At 41.1% G+C, this 20,450-nt stretch overlaps 1 long non-coding RNA gene across 1 annotated transcript; it reads right to left on the minus strand.

Annotated features, from left to right (window-relative positions):
• Positions 1-896: 896 nt before the first annotated feature.
• Positions 897-17,692, minus strand: LOC121694198. Its single transcript, XR_006025696.1, has 3 exons — positions 17,520-17,692; positions 1,728-3,421; positions 897-943 (listed from the first exon to the last, which is right to left on the minus strand). It is a non-coding gene; the product is annotated as an uncharacterized LOC121694198 (long non-coding RNA).
• Positions 17,693-20,450: the final 2,758 nt, after the last annotated feature.

Genomic DNA, 20,450 nt, shown 5'->3' on the forward strand with positions numbered 1-20,450 from the left:
GGGGCACTGGAACTTAAATTGATCACGGTAGTTTAAGCTTACACTTGACAAAACATTCCAACATGAAAATGTAGATCCAATTGTTGTAAAATGGTGCAGCTCCTTTAAGAGAGCCCTGTGCGCAGGGATGGAGAGAGAGAAAGCGAGAGGGGATTTGTGTGTTAGAACTGAGATAAGTGTGGAAAAAGTAGACAGGCTGTTGAGACTGGAGCTAGTCATATTAAAAAAAAAATGCAAAAATAAATCCGCAGATAAAACCAAAATCCTTGTTCATTTGCTAACCACTTTCAGTGAGTGTTAGGGAGTTAGCCCCGAAGTTACGGATAACTTCGGCCCTGGAGTGGTAAGCTCCCTGTTCTCCGACTAGGTCAGAAGAAAAAAACTGTAAAGGTTAACGCTATCAAACAAACCCAGAAACTACTAGGCATACTTCTACTAACTACGATATGAGATATAGCCTACCTGCGAGCCGATAAGCTATATTTGTCATCGGATGACAGGGGTTAGTGCAGAAGTGAAGTAGACTGCGCCACGTAACCTCCTCCTCTCCATTTAGGTGATGGGCTTACCTAATGTTCCTGATTGATTAGCTACGGAATAATACAGATTTTACAAGTTTTATTTGCTACTTGCTAGACTGACAAACGTATAGGCTAGGCCTACATTTAATAAGTGTTCAAAATCAATCTATGGGATTGGGGTTGGTTGGAGCAGCCAAGCTCGTCCAGGGCGGGCACAGATGACTTCCAGGACGGGCCTGGCCCCCCAAAGCCCCCCCATGCCGCCGGGACTGAGTACAAGCATCTCTGGTCTATTTTGGAATGCTACGGGAATGTGTTCACATTACATTTTAACAACCCAGAAAGTATCTTACTTGATCAAGCAAACCCAACAGAGGCAATCGTAACGTTAGATGCTAGAATCCAGCCGATAAAAGTTGACACTGCAGAACAAACAAAATAGAAGATGGGGACCAAGTTCCATACAGTTAAGTTACGTTAGCATAATAAATCACAAACAGATGCCAATAGTTAAACGACTTAAACGGTGATTAAAATGCTTTCATTACAAAGATGGCAGATAGACACTAAAGTTACGTATGAGACCAAACTTGGCAAAATGCAAACGTTAATGCACAGCTAGCTAGAGGCTAGGGCTAAACCATTATCAGTGAGTCGACATGCTAAAGTTGTAGGTAGCTATCATAGCAGACGAGTGCTTCACTGACTTCATTGACTGAAATACCAGTGCCAGTATCACCTTAATCAAGGTTTGCATCGCAAACGTGATTTCAATATATGTATAGCACTAATAGACATTAGCAATAACTTATGCAATTGCGCCTAGCAGCATGCTAGCTAGCAGCTATATGCCGCTAGCATAGTAGCACTATATGGACAACAGCGACACATTAAAACAGACAAGACCAGACTAATGTTAAATAACAATGTGTGTTTTTTAAATCACACTACCATAACATATTCTGCCTAAATTGCTATCCCATTTTAAATCAGATAGGCTACAGACTCATTTGAGCATCACAGCTAACAATAACGTTAACTTAGCCTGTTGCACAAAATGACAAACGTCTCTGGTTGCACTAACGTTAACGTTAGTCCTAATATCAAACAACGTTATTACAATCAATAAACATGATGGTTATAAAACCACAAAGGCCAATGTTTAGCTATTGTGAATGTTGCAATATATTAATAAATATCACTTACTCAAGAGGGTTCAGCGCAACCGTGTCCCAGCAAAGAAAATATCCACTAGTATGACTCTTCTTGGCTCTTGGTGTACAGTCATGTTCAACCGTTACAGTAAAGGCGCGTCCGCGCCAGCGGATCCGACATGGGTCCACTCAGGATCCCCTGTTTGACAGTAGAATTTACGGGGCCGCCTGGAGGCGGAGCTGATCCTCTGTGCGGCACCAAAACGAATGCGACAGTCACGCGGGTTTGGCGACTTGAAGGCGGATCCGCCTAGGAGTCTACTGCTGTGTGGGTCAGGGCATAGTAAGACAACACAGGAATGAATGGTTTTAGTGCAGGCATAGAGCACAGGTGTTAATTGCTTAATTAGATCCGATGCAACCAATTACTAAGACCCGCCCCTCTCACAGATCTTAGAGAGAAATCACATGCCAAACACAATTGTAAAAAGAAAAACAGAAAACAGATTGTACAGGCACCCACAACTATATCATAAGAGGTAAATATGTCCATATAGAGAGGAAATATCACATAGAAGTTGCAGTTACTCAGAAAAAAAGCAAACACAGTAGACTACACAATAGACATTTCTACAAAAAGGGCCTATAGACTATCTCCTTATCTCTCTATTGCGTTAAACTTCCAGATCCAAAAAGTTTCACGCTGCAGCAGCATTTTAAATCTATCCCCTCTTCTTACAGTTTTCTTGGCTCTATGCACGTCAGTAGAACGTTCGCTGCGATGTCAAATGATGCGGGTATGCTACTTCTGCCAGCTTCCGGTACGTTCTGTTTACAATGGCGGACTCTGGCAGACAGGCGAAATAATAGGACCGCAGGCCAAGAAATTAGCTTTTCAAAAACAACAGAAGCAGTACCACGAACACTGTTGTGTTCCGGAGTGCACTGCGTCTTCAACATATAGCGCTGGACTCAGTTTTCATGCTTTTCCACGAGACGAAACTCTGAGGCGACGATGGCTAATACTAATTGGGTGGGATCAGTTTGTTTTTACTTCACACAGCAGCCTTCTCCCCGGGGACATATCTGAGGCTAAATCAGAAGGTGGGAAAAGACGTTTGAAGAAGGGAGTTGTCCCTGTGTTGTTCAAATGGAACAACTTCAAAATCCCCCCACCGAGAGCCAGTGTGTGGGACCGTATTGTCAGACCGGAGTCCTTTGACGAGCCCTCTGATGAACAACCTATGGAGTGCACTGCAGTGGTGGCCCACGATTCTTCTGTCCCAGACCCTATGGCTTTGGACATGACAGCAACTGAAAACCTGCAGCTAAAAGAACAAATTAGGTTGATGAGTATAGAAATGGGGGAACTGAAAATCCAGGCCACTTTTGGATTACATAGATTCGCGGGATCTGATGACGACATCCGTTTCTACACAAGGTAAGTACAAATGTTACAAAACTTGATTTTAACATTGGCTAGCTGCAGTAGGCCTAAGCCATCTGTAATTTAGATACTCATATTTTTCCTTGTAAACAAGTTATGTGCTGATGGTTAACTATATACACTGCTTACCTGTCATCTACATCAGTATTGTTCCCCAGCTTAGTGATTTCACTCCACACACACACACACAACCTTTCCTCACCTATGAAGAGCTACCTATATCTTACCTGTCATGTCCAGCAGTATTGTTCCCCAGCTTAATGATTTCACTCCACACACACACCTTGCCTTTGACTCACCTGTGAAGAAGAGCTGCAGTTACGTCTAGTGATAGTGAGACACAGAAACACAGACACCAATAGAGAGGTACAACTTAGGCCAAAGAAAAGCAGACATGGATGTCCGGTATCTATGTAAATGTTATGTACAGTAATGTTATTTGTAATTGTCTTCTCTTTGTATCTTCTGTGTTGTTATAGATTTGCCGGTTATCGTCATTTAATGATTTTTTGGAGTCTCATCGAGCCATCAGTGCCCCTAATGATTCGGACATCAAGAGCCAAAGCTGCCGAAAGGAAAAAGGAAACCATCTCTGTGGTCCGTCCTGCACATACGGTTTGTATTTGTGTTATTGTTCCATATAGATCCTCTAGAAGCTCAGGCAACTTTCTGCATTCCTCTAACACACATTATCTCCCTCCACAGTCATTACAACCCATAGATGAGTTCTTTCTCTTCTTAATGTACCTGGTTGCTAGCTTAAAGGAGAGGGACCTAGCAAACAGGTTTTTTTAGTGCACCAGTCCACTGTTAGCCGAATAATATCTACATGGACAAACTATCTCTACACTATCCTGGGCTCGGTGGGCATCTGGATGGAAAAGGAGGATGTGCAAGCCAATCTACCCGAAGTGTTCCAAGACTTCTCCGACACCCAGGTCATTGTGGATTGCACTGAGCTGAGATGTCAGACGCCATCATCGCTGCTCCTACAGAGTGAGATGTATTCAAATTATAAGTCTCACTGCACCATGAAGGGACTGATTGGTATGAGGGGTCTATCAGTGACAAAGATCTCTTCAGGCGTTCAGGCTTGCCAGACCTACTCACGGATGACATGGACATGGTCGATAAGGGATTTTTGATCTCAGATGTGGTGAAGTGCAAGGTTTATTGACCCCCCCTTCTACAAAAAACAGATGCCTGCTCAGAGTGTCCTCCAGACACAAAAGATAGCACGTGTCAGAGTGCATGTCGAAAAAATAATTAGGTAGGGTGACCAGACGTCCTCTTTTGCCTGGACATGTCCTCTTTTTGAAACCTAAAAATGTGTCCGGGCGGAATTTCAAAGTCGTCCGGGATTTTGTTATTCTAGCCTCAAACATGTTTACAGCGAATTTGCATTGCTCTCTCTTTCATTCATGGATATATCTATGTCTTTCATTCACATACTAGTCACGGCCTCCCCCTACAGTTCGCTTTGCATTGAGTGGAAAGTGTAGGGCAGGGGTCTCAAACACCCGGCCCGCGGGCCAAATCCGGCCCGCGTCCTGCCCAATTCCGGCCCGCGACGTATGTCAAAATAATAATGTAATCCGGCCCTTGAGGCTATTTTTAATTGCGACAAACAACGATACTGATTAAAGTAGACGATAGATCCAAGTATGGTGACATCTCAATTGTAGCCTACTCTGCTCCACTATGTGCTAGACATCCAGAGCTTGATTAAAACCCAAAATCGCTGCGCAAAGTTTCCAGAAATACTTGTATTACACGCGAGAAACACAAAGACGTGCATTTGTAATGACGCGGAAGCGATGCAGGCCATAGTTTAGCACAAATTAAAGCAGAAATAGGCCTACACCTAATGTTGAAAAACGTTCACGTGTGATGAAGTCTTAGGTAGGCTATGTTATTCACCTAATCTGATTCTGAAGGAGAATATCCTTTTGTAGATTATGATCGATCGTCTATTGACAGTGATAGTCACAGTGTGTCTGTGAATGGAGGTGCGTCTTTGCGTGTATACGACGGTGTCCACTAAGCATACCATGCTTATTTCGACCCTCTGCCCAACATAGCTTGGAGGTTGCAGTGGTAATCTTGTCCGTAATGGACGTGGTACAGACAGCAGGGCTAGTAAAAACAGGGCTCTAAAGAACTACAAAGTCACCCGCAATATGATGCGAACTTCTGCTCAGATTACCCGCGATAGGAACTGATTTGACCAGAATACTTTATTGTAGGCCTTGTGGTTTAGTAATACATCACTAAACCATATACATCTTAGATGTTTTCCTGTTCATTTGTTATGTGGGTAATATGAAAAAAAGGAAAGTAAACCTGCTCAAATATGTTCATCCAGTATTTACTGAAAGGTGCATAATTTGAGGTGCTTGCCATCCAGTGATGGGTACATTTACCCCCTTCATAAACTTTTGTTTATACTCAAAGATTTTTATATTTACAGTAGGGCTTTATCTCTGACTACTTTCAACCCATGTCCTTTTGAAATTTTGATATAAAAATCCAATGGTGTTGCTTTCTTAACCCTGACGCCTAGTTTGCCAGGTTTAAAAAAGTTATGAGAGGAAAATATTTTTATTTGGTGTGAAACACACACATACCCGTTTTTATGCTTTTTGTTTGTTTTATAATTTGTATTAATATTTATTTTATCATTATTTTATTTATAAGCTAAGGTTGCTAGCACAGGTGTCTAAAACTAGATAAAAACACTTGCACTTTCTGTTTGCAGTTTTGTGTGGTATTTGAAAAAAAGAACATTGCTTTTTCAGAAATAGCCGGCCCTCCAATCAGATGACGTTGGCAGAAGTGGCCCCCAGCTCATTTGAGTCTGAGACCCCTGGTGTAGGGTGTTGAGCCTGACCTTAGCTACCGTCATTGGTCGATAGTAATCTCAAAAACATTTAATTGGTCAGTCAGTCACCTCAATAGCGCAAACTTCCTTGTTTAGTGTAAGTTCACTGACGAATTAAAACGTAAATTTCCATGTTTTTGTCTCGGTCGATATCAACATGAAGCTGAGTGCCGGACCTGCAAAGCAGGCACTTACGCGTCGGTCGCAAATAAAGGTGCCAACAACCTACAGGTAGGCTACACAATGTTCAGCAAAGCATCGAACGGCAGCGAGGGGTGAGAGCTCATCAGTGACAAGAGTGACAAGTGACAAGAGTTTTTTTACCTTAACATTACGTCTCCAAAATAATTTTGATGGCACATAACCTCATAACCATAGATTGTAAATATAACATGACGAACGACACTTCTGCCATTGTCTGAGCTATTTATTTAGCTGAACCTTTAAACTGCCTTTAAGGGATAGCCTTAGATGCAGCAGATGTCAATAATCCTCTATCTACTGCAGCCTATATTCAGGTGAATTAAATATGTTGGCATAACATGAGGGATAGATGTAGGCCTATTTCTTTACAAAAGAAATATCTAATAATAATGGATTGAAAAGAGGTAGGCCTAATAATAGACCAGACATGATTGAATAGATAAAAGAAAATGGACAACATATCCACATCAACACAACTGTTTTCATAGGTCAGGACTATTAAGCTCTTAAACAGATTGTTCAAAATTATAGAGCTACTGTAAAAGATTCATGTATTTTCAGAAACACCTTGGATCAAATTTAGAGATAGGCTATGCAACATTAAAGATGGGTCACCATCCAAATGTATCTTGCGAGTATAGAGCTCAACAGCCCCGCTGTTATTGTAATTATTGGTTTTGCACATTTAAAACTTTCATGTTTTCAAAATAGTCTTTTGAACCCCCCCCTGAAGTGTCCTCTTTATCATAATGAAGGCAGTCCACCCCCCCCCCCCCCCCCAACACCAATCAAATCGGGACTAAAGCATAGCATCAAAATGCTGGTGACGTAATTAACGTTATGTGGACTGTCATTCACTGTTAATGGTTTAATTAGCTACAGGAGCAGATTAAAGGGGTGCAATAAACAAACATTATCCTGGTGCTGAGTGAGGCTTGTGGAATATTGAGCTCATAAATCCGATCGCTCTGTTCAAGCTAAACTTTGCCCCGCACTAATTTTGAGCTAAGGTCAATAAGTCTTTTGGAGAATTAGGCTGTATTGGGGCCTTGCAATAAAAAGTCACTGTGAAGGACTTTTTCTGTTAGCTTGACTTTTTCTGAAGGTTGTGACTAATTGGTTGGTTTTTAATTTTCGGGGGACTGATTTAGTTAGCTAATTAAGCAGAGGCACTTATAAAGTCGAAAACAAAGTAAACTAAGTGTGTCGGAAGAGGGGAGCAAAAAAATAACAGCAAACTGAATCCTTGGAAACTACCTGCACTGGGGAACAAAGCATTGTGAATTGGAAAATCACATCAATGATTAAATGGCACACAGTTTGCAGAGATAAATATCTTTTTAAAATGCATTATGATCATTTCATGTCAAAACATTAATGTAACCCAAAGCAATTTTCATCCATCAACCCCTTCTTCTTTACAAGAGGCCTTTGGGAGAGAGTACATCACAGAACATTCTTTGTGAAGTGGCAACACACCAGAGTTCATCGACATGCATGTCAAAACACCTTATTATATAATATTTGTATTGCATCAGATGCACAGATGGAAGGGTTCATCACTGGGACCTCCAGGGCACTTCATGGGTAATACAGGTACAGACTGGTCAAGATCGATATTTGGGAAAATGTAGTAAGACGTGATTATGGGGGGAAATGTAGTAAGGCGTAATTATGGGGGGAAATGTAGTACGGCATGATTATGGGGGAAATGTAGTAAGACGTGATTATGGGGGGAAATGTAGTACGGCATGATTATGGGGGAAATGTAGTAAGACGTGATTATGGGGGGAAATGTAGTACGGCATGATTATGGGGGAAATGTAGTAAGACGTGATTATGGGGGGAAATGTAGTAAGACGTGATTATGGGGGGAAATGTAGTAAGACGTGATTATGGGGGGAAATGTAGTAAGACATAATTATGGGGGGAAATGTAGTACGGCATGATTATGGGGGAAATGTAGTAAGACGTGATTATGGGGGGAAATGTAGTAAGACGTAATTATGGGGGGAAATGTAGTACGGCATGATTATGGTTGTTGAATCTCCACTTAAGTGTTGAGCACTGATTTATATCTATTTATATCTATATTTAGACTGATATCGGTTTGACACCTAACGATTATGGTCTAGGTGTTGCTATCGATGACATTACTTGAATGTTCTGACATTGGCAAGACATATATAATCATGTCATACCCATGTCATAATAGAAGATACCATCCCATTTCATACCATCATGATGGCAAATATCCAGTGATATAACTGTCAAGATGTAAAGACAGAGGGGGCCTCTAACAGGCATATGTCACACACAAATGAGCAAATGTTATCAGACATCAGGAAAGATGTCATGGCATGTGTTCCCCTAATGATGGCAACATGACAGCATATTTCTTTGAGACAAATTAAAATATCATATGTCATATCCAATAAAATGTGTATGGCAAGGTTCAAGGGATGTTGGTTTTGAATGCATTGCCTGCAGTGTAAGTGACAGACTTTGCAAAAACACTTTTATTATGAAAATCTGACCGATGTAAAAAGACAGGAATAATAATCTGCTCAAACTCCTGAGCCCTGATCCACTCTTCCTCCCCTCTGCTGGTTCTGCAGCACAGGGAAATATTGAGCGGTTCTTGTTCCTGTGGTTCCCCACCACTGGGTACAGTTGTGCAGCCGTTGGCTTCGTACGTAGGCAGCAGCAGAAAAAGGCACAACACGGCAGTCTGTGCCCCCCATTGGGTAACACTCCATAATAAGGTGCCATAATAAACAGCAAACTAGTAATTACCTAACCCTTTGTTAATATTTGTTAATTGTTACTAACATATCTATTTGGCACAAGTTAATCATTAATTAAATATTAGTTGTTTGCATAAAATCTGTATGTTAATGTTTTAGCAAATCTATTAACTAATATTGTATTAATATGTGTTAATAGTTAACTAAATGTCTTTTTGGCACTAATTAACAGTTATTTCTTGCATCATTTAAATGTTAAATGTTTATTTGCAAACTTATGTTAATAGAAAAGGTAATGACTTGTTATTATTTAACTAATTGTTATTAAACTGTGCTTCTGCCTATCCCAATATGAACCGCTCTCCATAGGACCCTTACAATAGATAGATAGATAGACACTTTATTGATCCCCAGGGGGAAATTCAAGAAAAAAACATGGAGCTACCTTGACATGCTGCCACTGTTGTCGGCGCCTGAACCGCTTGCAATAAAGTTGGTTAAGCTTAATTAATATATTAGTAATATATAACTAGTCAGACGGTGAAGGGACTGAGACCAAAACTGGCTTATCACATTTATTCCTTTAGGAAAAGTTAAAACAAAACAACAAGTAGTTGAATGGGCTATATTACATGCATCATTCCTATTCACCCCTTGCAAGTGACGTCACGTTTTGTTCGCGCCACAGCAAAATAGCCTAGTGGACGGCAAGAACACGAATCAAATCAATGGGTTGTAATGGGACATATCGCACAGCTAGGAGATTATAGTGAGATTTAACTGTAGTAATGCCCTTCCACGACTGTTGGCTTATTGTTTGGAATACAACAACATCCCATGTTCTTGCATAGATATATTTGGGGGCCAAGCAGCGAAGCTGCGAAGGCACCCATTGTTTTTCTATTTGTTCTTATTATTATTATTATTATTATTATTATTATTATTCCGCCATTAAAGTCAATGGCAGCCCATAGAACCGTCTGGTGAAAAGTTGTGAAATTTGGCACACTGATTAGGGACAGTCCCATGATTAATGTCACCAAGTTTCATGATGGCACCTCAAGCACTCTAGCGCCACCAACAGGCCAAAGTTGGACTTGCGTTCACGCACGTAACTTCTGACCTGTTGACCCGATTGTCAAAAATGAGGTATCGTTGGAACCCTTGGACCAAGCCGAGTTCAACGCACCCTATGACGTCATTTTCCGCCATGATGGATTTTCCGCCATATTGGATTTTAGTGAAAGTGAAACTAAAACTTCACAGGTCACAAATTTTGTCCGATCGTCACCAAACTTGACACACATGATCTTCAGCCCAAGCCTCACAAAAGATACTCCTTTTCGTCTTCGGAACTCAAACCGTTCGCCCGTAACAGCCAATCGAAATATGCGGCGAAGCCGCCAAACAGGAAGTGAGCTCATATCTCAGCAACCCATTGATCTATCATAACCAAACTTATTCCATGGACTCAGGACCCAATCTGGGGGACGCTCAAGAAATTTGGTGACCTTTGACCTCTAGGGGGCGCTGTAATTAAGAAACATGCCTTTTGGCCTGTAGCTGCTGTTGTGCTTAGAATTAAAACGCACTACTGGTGTCTGTTAATACTGTTGGAGGTCCTTAGGCCGATCCAAGCCAATTTGTGATGTCATCATAAATGATTCGGCCGCCATATTGGATTTAATCAAAAACACATAAAAATTTTCGCAGGTCACAAATTTCAGCGGATCCTCACCAAAATTGGCAGAGATCATCTTCAGACCATGCCTTATCAGTGCTTTGCTTTCTGCAACAATTGCCAGAAGCATTCGGCTGTAACAGCCAATCGAAACTTGCGCCGAAGCCGCCATACAGGAAGTGAGCTCATATCTCAGCAACCCTTGCATGTATCAAAGCCAAACTTGGTGTATGGACTCAGGACCCAATCAGGGGGACGCTCAAGAAATCTGGTGACCTTTGACCTCAAGGGGGCGCTGTAATTAAGAAACATGCCTTTTGGCCTGTAGCTGCTGTTGTGCTTAGAATTAAAATGCACTAGTGGTGTCTGGTAATACTGTTGGAGGTCCTTAGGCCAACCCAAGCCAACTTGTGATGTCATCGTAATTGATTCGGCCGCCATATTGGATTTAATCAAAAACACGTACGAATTTTCGCAGGTCACAAATTTCAGTGGATCCTCAACAAAATTGGCAGAGATCATCTTCAGACCATGCCTTATCAGTGCATTGCTTTCTGGAACAATTGACAGAAGCATTCGGCTGTAACAGCTAATCGAAATTTGCGGCGAAGCCGCCAAACAGGAAGTGAGCTCATATCTCAGCAACCCTGCCATGTATCATAACCAAACTTACTACAAAGGTTCAGGACCCCATTAGGAGGACGCTCAAAAAATGTGTTGACCTTTGACCTGTAGGGGGTGCTGCAATTAGCAATATTGCATTTTGATCCGTAGTTGCGATGTGTTTTATCGATCATTTATTTTTGGATGTGAAACAGATGACAACATATTCCATCCAGTTCATTCTAATGCGTGCGTGGTGTGGTAGGGCGGGGCGGGATGGGACGGGGTGGGACGGGCAGGGGTGATTAGGTGGGGGGGCTGGCTGGCGGAGGCGGTGGCAATACTCAGCCCTGTTTCAGCCCTACAAAATCAGTTATGTTTGATGTGACACTTGTTGAAAGTGTTGATCGCGACTGTCTGCTGAGTTCTATCTTGTCGCCGTGGCTACTCCGGCCTATACTGCTTGGCCCCCTCATTGCTGCTTGCAGCTATATTTTGGTTTGTTTTCTTTGTGTTTCGGGAGTATTTCAACCACAATCGCATGCTTATCTCCTCAGTGTATGAAGCACAGCAGCGGTTGCTATAGCAACCATAGACTCTGAACAGGATGGCAGATAGCACTTAGGCAAAGTCTTTGGCAAGATCTGAATGTAAACAGATAATACCGTTCAAGTTTTTTTTAATTTCCTATTTCTTTCAATTCTTTAACTTAAGACATGTAAGAAGTAAGTTTATTCGCTGGGCAACGTACAAACTGACGAGTTACATTAGCCCTAGCACTATGAGCTACGATAAACGTTAGCTAGAATACCTAGCTTCTAAGTGTGGCAGCTAGTTATTATTTCATGTTCTGATATGACATTCTTAACGTTTTGACTATGTTACAACTGATAAAAGCAAGACAAATAAAGTAACCAAATCGCTTTGCAATATTTTAGTCCAGAAATACTTACAGAGGGTCCCAGTTAAAAATTGACACTTCATTCACGATCATGGTGAATGGTGAAATGTAAGTACAACTGCAGCCGCTTGGGGGCAGCATAGTCCGCTGTGGAGTTCCACGGTCGAACCAGACGGCGCATTCGACAGCAAGGGCTGTGATTGGCCGAGTTTTCAGTGCGTTTCTCTGTGTTTTTAGCAGCCCCTGCAACATGCTAGTCCACTGTAGCCTAAGCCTTGTACATAATGTTAAACATAGTTTTGGATTCAGTGGCAAGATTTCTTGATTGTACAGTGTCTGTCTCTCAGTAATGTTTTAAAATGAGAGCTTCGTCAGCTGGCAGTAGGCTACTTTGTCGGTAGTCATGAGAAGTTCGCTTGCTAACAGAACATAAATATGCTGCCCAGAAACCTTGTGAATAGTTCTGATTTTTTTTACTACACTAACGAGGTTGAAATATAGACTTTGCCTACAGCATCTCCTTAACAGTAATGTTAACAAAATGACAGCATTCATATGACAAAGAAAAACGAATTCGGTCACTCAAGACTGTGCCACAGCAACCAGTGTAGGCTACAGTCCTACTCAATAGGCCTACTCGAAGCAGATAGCGTTGTCTGACGGTCGAGTGGGTTAATGCGCGTATTTCCAGAACAGGTCTGCAACTTTCAGGTAGTTCTGAGTTCGAATCTAGGCAGGAGCAGAGCCATATAAAGGCCTAGGCCTATTGTTATCATTTTTTGCAAGGTGTTGCTCCTGGCAATACTTGTTTATAATACGTTTGGTGATTAATTGATAGCTGTTTTTGGGACACGTTAAACGTTCTTTATAATGAGCGCATCCGGGGAGTAAAACGACTGTTACGCGCTGTTACAACTGTAGGCTACAATGATTGCAATACAAAAATATGCGCGTGTTAGTTTAGTTAGTTTTGTGATGTTTTGCACTTTTGCCTCATGTGTTTTCAGGTTTGAGGGCTTTTTTGGCAAGATTGACCTTGGTTAGACTCTGCATATGTTATTTCTCCGTATGGAAAATAAAGTCAATTTTCGACACACGTCTGTTATTAGTTAAATAACAAGTGTTGCTTGTTAAAACATGTGACTAGTGAAACTCAAATGATTTTAGAAATATTTAGCCAAAGCCAAAAAGAGAAGGAGAGACGCCGGTGCAGCTCATATGTCTTCTTAATTTTCTTTATTCTTTAGTAAAAGGTGCAGAACATTATTAAACTTTGACTAACGTTTCGATGTTCGTTAGTCAAAAACATCGACACATCGAAATGTTAGTCAAAGTTTAATAATGTTCTGCAGCTTTTACTGAAGAATAAAGAAAATTAAGAAGACATCTGAGCTGCACCGGCGTCTCTCCTCTCTAAAATATCTGTCCTGGCCTGGTTGCAACGGATTGTGGCCAAACGACAGAAGCGCGGAGAACCCTCCTTTGTCTTCCAAAAAGTGTTACTTTGTGCCCCGCGCTCCCCCACTGCTTGTGAAAGAAGGGGATGGGGGAGGGGGGCTTAACGTGAAAAAGCTTAATGTCACAAAACGGAAACGAGTCGTTTTAGGCTACAGGCCTTCATAATGGTAGGCTACAGGAAGTGGGGGGAGGGTATGGGATGACCAGAGCCGTCATCTATCGTCTTTCCAGGCACACAGCTCGTTATAAAGCCTATCGACTGCCTTAACAGATAGGCTTTGCTCTTGGGTTTGGCCTTACAGCGAACTCAATGCTCTTGTTGCTTGCAGTTTGTTAAATAAAGCGATGCAGATTACATTATTTATTTCTGATTAATTGCGTCTTTTGATGTATGTTGCAACATTTGCTTGTTAGGCTGGGCTACTGTCAATGTCCTGTACAGGTCAATGTTCAACAATTGCTGGTGTAGGCCTAGGCTATTAATCAATTAGGGACTGTTCGTTATTTATTTAATTAAGGGGCTACCGGAGGAGTTTTGGGAGCGTTAGTCAAAAAAGACGTGACCCTCCCTCGCCATCAAGAATTGTTTCTATGACCCTCCAAAGTGATTGAGAAAAAACGCATGATCCTCCCCAGTCCCAACAATGTATTGATGCCTTAGGCTACTGGGTCAATTTGGGAGCTTGCATGCTACGACTCCTTCCTTGAAATGCCTTGAAAAGGCTGTCGTTTGCACAATTTCACAAATAATCACCGGGACCGAAACAAACCTGTCAACTTTTCCCGGGTTTATCGCGTATTTTAACTTTTTCCTCGCTGTCTTAGGAGGAGCTGCAGGGCCGTCGCAAGGGGATGCGAGGCCCTGTGCCAACTTGACAGATGCAAGGCCCTTTTCACTTACGTGCATGAAATCATGCGATAGCTTACTTTACACATAGCCAAGGCTACCGTCGGTGTATTTTAATAGTAGCCTAGTCTAATAAGCTACACCAGCTTGCCTTTAAGAGGGGAAATTCAATTGTATAGCCTATAACATTAGCTGAGTCACATATTTGGCCATATGGTGTTTATCATAGGCTACATCACGAAACCAAATAGTGTAACAAAGGCGAACACTTTAACAGGGGGAATTCATTGGGCATGAATCATTGTGCTGAACGGTATTTGTCAATGAGCAGAAACACACACGACATTCAAACTATTGATAAGATGTACTGGTCTGTATCTGTAGGCTAACATTGGACAAATAAATGACACTGACTCGCCATATCCTGACTCAGGAAAAAAATAAATTTCTTGCTTTGCCGCAAACTCAGCAATGAAATCATAGGCCAGTTTGCAGGTAGCCTAACGTCTTTTTCATAGAAGGGAGAGCCCAGTCTCTCCTGTGACATGGAGGTGCGCAAATATTTTTTAATAGCCTGTTCAACTTCGAAAAGCTTCGTTCACCCGATGCCAGTCACTGATCGCAATTTTAAAGTTCGGAAAGCTTCATCTTTTTAAGTTTTAAGTGCAGTGGCCCATATCTGCCCCCTTTGGAATTATATCTCGAGCCTATTATAAGGTCCAGTGCGTTATGTCCTGGGATTCGGATGTGCTCAAAAAGAAAAGAAAAAACACTTTTTTATAGATGGTTATGAGGAGCAATGTGAGAGAGAAATTTGATGATCATTGATCGTTGTTTTGGGACGTTAAGCCTTTTCCATAGGCGTCAGTGAAGGAGATTGAAGAATGACCATTTTTTTTTATACGAAAATATTTCTTAACTACAAAAACTCAGTGTCTAAAAACTCAGTGTCATTCAGACTCAACCCTCTTGTTGTTTATTATCTTTTTCGTTGTCGTTTGAACGTTGGCAAGCAGGCATGTTGCGGTTGCAATTTAAGTGAAATTTCTACAGTAGGCCTACAACATGCTGTTAGGCTGGGCTACTGTCAATGTACTTGTACAGGTAAATGTTCAACAATTGCTGGTGTACAGGTTATATAATCAATTAGCTAAATCATTTGTCCAGCTGTTTAAACATTTTTTCGTGCTACATTCAAACGCAAAAGGTGCTTTGATATATTTTTCGTTTGAACGTCGGCAAGCAGTCATGCTTTGGTTGCAATGAATGAGGATAATTGCTTTTTTTTTGCATTATTTTGAATATGACTCGCTCCAGTCTCAACAGCACGTACTTTTCCCACACGCTTAGTTCTAACACACATAGGCCTATCCCCTCTCGCTTTCTCTCTCTCCATCCCTGCACACGGTGCTTTCTTAAAGGAGCTGCACCATTTTACAACAATTGCATCTACATTTTCATATTAGAATGTTTTGTCAAGTGTAAGCTTAAACTACCGTGATCAATTGAAGTTCCCGTGCCCCCGCTGCGTCATGGAAGCAGTAAGTCAGTCGCATCAAAAATAGTAGTGGCACCCAAGTGACACCTTGTGGTTGTTTGTGTCAACTGCAGTTTGTGCCATTTCTGCTGAGAAAATGGGGATCGTGATTCATGAAGGAACCCGTCCAAACTTAACGGGGACCCACTGTATGGGTGTTCATTTACCATAATGTTAATTACAGTAGCCTAACGTAACGTTATCTCCCCTTGCTGTTACCACCAGTTTTAATAACTTTACATTTACGATCATGACCCATTTCATCTACCAACACCACTGGCATCTTCTTTGACTATCAGACCCCAAACAGCAATACATTGAACTACAAAGATGTTATAGTAATGGTGTTCAGTTTATCATAATCTTTATGACATAATGTAATTTGCCGTCTGTCTCCCATCTTTTTGCCGTCCAGCATGGAGCCGTCACGTGACTTAAGTCACGTGTCTGCAAGGGGTGAATACCATCACTTTCAGCCCTACTAGCAAGGGACATGCGACATGTAATGTTCAGGTGCACAGAACGACAGTTTATTAATATTCTGAGACTCACTAAACACTCACAGACGTAGACCATACGGAGGTAATGCATAAACATAATGCTAAACTAAATGTACTTCATTTCCTGAATTGCACTTTCCATGCACACTAAGCTAAACCAAAGATTGTTAAGGCGGAGCAAGATACTTCGTCGTAGTTCATGTCTATGGGCGCGAAATGGGGATCGAATCCTGTCTGCATAAAGAGGCGTGTCGATGACGTATTGACGAGCGTATGTTGCAACCGGCCAACAGCAGCTGCATAAATAACCGGCGCACACCTGATATAAGGTTGATTTTCTCCAGACTGGAATGCTCAAAAATGCTAAAAATGTACCTGAAATGTTCAGAAGGGTTTGAGGATCATGAAAACGTGCCCGAAATTCACATTCCTAACTCTATAGAACCAAGACCTTAGCATATGTGGTGAAATTCTGAGCTATGCCCATAGACTTCAATGGAGCAGTCGCTGCCTCTGCTCTGCATAAAGGGGGATTTTGACCCCCCCACTCGTGCGATCCGGGTTCCCGGAAGTGGCTCCTGATGAAACATCTTGCTCCGCTTTAACAATCTTTGGCTAAACTACACTGAATGCATGGAAAGTTGCTAGCGGAGTTTACAGCTAGTCACGTTAGACTCAGTGTGTATGAACTCGTGGTCATAATGAAAACATTAATAAACGTTCTCTAAGTTGCTAGAATTGCACCCAAATCTTAAAGGGGAACTTGGCAACTATTCCAACTTAATAAACCCGTTTAGAAATCATTTGGATGGTTAAATGACCTGTTCCGGTGAAAATGGTGACTTTCCCCGCTGCGCCTAGCGTCCCCAGGCGGAAAACCAACCGTGCAACATTGAGACTACCGTCCCGGAAAGAGAAGTGAGAAACAAGAAACTCGTTTTAAATCGTGTTTCTTACCTTGTAACATCCACATAGTTCTGCCAAACTTATGCTAACAGTTCGCTAGCTTGTAAACAAATCCATGTGATTTATCGTTACCTTTTCACACAGTTTGAAATAGCATAATGTGCAATTTCTCCAGCAGAGGGGGAAATCCTGCCAAGTTTCCCTTTAACAATACATGTAAAGTAACATAATAGAGGTGTTATATCAAAGTTTTCAACTTAAACAACATTTTACAGTTACAAAATTAAAACAAAGTGGTGAGAGCTTTATACAGTCAACCTCCGCAATGCAAAGCATACCGCTTCTAAACGGCTATGGCAACAATACAAGGACAAAACGCAGCAGAGCTGCAGTATAGCGTTTCTCCAAAGGGGGCTCCAAAACACCAATCTCAATAAAGTCAAAGTCAAAGTCAAAGTCAGCTTTATTGTCAATTTCTTCACATGTTCCAGACATACAAAGAGATCGAAATTACGTTTCTCACTATCCCACGGTGAAGACAAGACATATTTTACCAATTTAGGTCCACAGACAAACATAACATTCAAGTAAACAAAAAAATAAGTAAATAAGTAAATAAGAGGGCACATATAATAATGAAAAAATAAGAGCAGCAAAATTTGGTTGAAATTGTGCATAGACAGTCAATAAAATACTAGTGCAAAGTCAGGCCAATAAAAGGCTTGGGTAGTTCTGTTTGACCTAAGTAAGAAAGAAAGTGGCATAGTGGTGCAAGTTATGTAAGAGCAGCAGAAGTGTTGTGTTTAAAGCTGCTTAATTACGGCGAAAATCCCAACCTCCAAGTACGAAAATCACATACAAACACTAAACTACATTTCTAACTCTGTTACACCCCCCTTCCCATGAATTTCACCAAATTCAAGCAGCAACCAAAAGAGTACACTACTTTTTAAACACTAAACACTAGACAGAGAGTCACCAATTACAGGACAGCCAACCACAGAGGTATCCAATAAGGATGAAGTGGAAGAAGAGGAGCGCAAACTCTCACACAACCAACCACTGGCAGTAGGGTGCCTTATACACCCCACAAGATCATAAACCATCATTTCCATAAATTATCCACAAAGCTAATCAGCTAGATAAATAATAATATGTCATTAACTTTTATATTAGCATATAGTTTGTAAATAAACATTTAACATTTAAATGATGTAAGAAATAACTGTTAATTAGTGCTGAATATTTAGTTAACTATTAACATATGTTAATACAATATTAGTTAATAGATTTGTTAAAACATTAACATACAGATTTTATGCAAACAACAAATATTAACTTAAAAAACTATTAACTTGTGCCAAATAGATATTTTAGTAATAATTAACAAATATTAACAAAGGGTTAGGTAATTACTAGTTTGCTATTTATTAATTTATTATGGCACCTTATTTTGGAGTGTTACCCTTGTATACTGTGCTGAGAAGGCCATTTTGAATGCATCTGCACTGACAGAAATAATTACACACTGCTGTACACTGCCTTGCACGGGACCTCCGCAAATTAAAGAGATTAAATAGGGTAAATAAAATAGGTGTGTGTGTGTGTGTGTCGGGGGGGTGGGGGTGCTTGCTGCTTCAGATTTTTAAAGGACATGTCAGAGAGTTTCATGCAAGTAGCTTGGCAGCAGATGACCGCATAAGAAATGAGACCGATATCTCATAAAGATTTCATCAAGTCATGAAGTTGTTCTATCCCAGGAACATCTCGCAATATTCAAAAATATTTAAGGACACGCCATATGACTTCTCCGGTCTCATTCAGGAAGTATCCTCTAGGAAAATATGTACTCATCCAAATGATTATCCATTTGGCCACGATAAGCCAGGCATTGATATGGCCCCTGTGTTATAACAGGGGCGACTCCACAATTAGAACAGTATGCTTCTGGTGCTAGGCCTACTGTCTCTGTGATTTTGGAAAAACTCCAAGATATACAGTCTTCTCTCCTCGTGACAGTAAATAGAATCACTATTCAGGTAGGAACAAGCGACGCTGCCTGGGTCCACTCAGAATAAATCAAAGCTTTGCCAGCAGCTAGGCAAAGTCTATTATGCAAATGGGGTGACCTGACGTTGCCTAAAAGTTAACTTGAAGAAATTATCAAAGATGGCGGAGGTAACTCATAAATAGTAGTATTTCTGTACATATTAACAAATAAGTTCAAGGTTTGTGCCCTTATATTTTGAAAAAGTAAACAACAATTAAGCAAACTATTTAATCTTAAAACTCTGAGACTCTAAAATGTCTGAGCTCATATACGATCTATCTGCCAGCCACTACCTGCGTAGCACAGCCCAGTTTAACAGCTCAAAATGCCCACTCAGTGGCAAGTTGCTGGAGTTGTCGCTGTCTTTTGTAGCTAATGTGACCGTATGGTTCAAGTGAACTGGCAAAGCTGTTTTCATCTCGGGGCCCATTCCTACATTCCGATGTGGCTATGAGGTTGAGTAGAGTTCATGGACTTTTCCCATTTCTTTCTACATTTGTATATGTACATTTTGTGCATTTTACAATTCTCTGTGTCTCTCTTTTTGTTGTAGGATGAAGAAGTAAAAATATAATCATCTTCACATTATGGAAAACACCTTAATGCCACACTCTAACAGACATCCCACAGAAACAAACAACCTAGCATTATTAGACATTACAACAGCAAACAGACACATTCATCAAATATTTCAGTAAACAAAAGCTGATGTCCCTCCACTCTGCCCAGGGCCGTAGTCACCATAGTCATTGAGGGGGACGTGTCCCCCCCAATATTCAAATATGACCAAAATGCCCCCCCCCCCCCCCCCCCCATATACGGACATAAAAAATAAATAAAGAAAACGCGCTATACTGCAGGAAACCAACAAGCACCACAATCTGAAATGTAGTCAAACGTAAATAACGCACAAATTAGTGACCTATGGTTCTAGAGAGAGTAGCCTACACCCCTGAGTGGTTTTTCGTTTTTCGTTAGTGGCGTGCGCTATCAAAAGCTTCTATTTACTGTAC

The sequence above is a fragment of the Alosa sapidissima genome, chromosome 20 (genome assembly GCF_018492685.1).
Source record: "Alosa sapidissima isolate fAloSap1 chromosome 20, fAloSap1.pri, whole genome shotgun sequence".
Taxonomy (NCBI): domain Eukaryota; kingdom Metazoa; phylum Chordata; class Actinopteri; order Clupeiformes; family Clupeidae; genus Alosa; species Alosa sapidissima.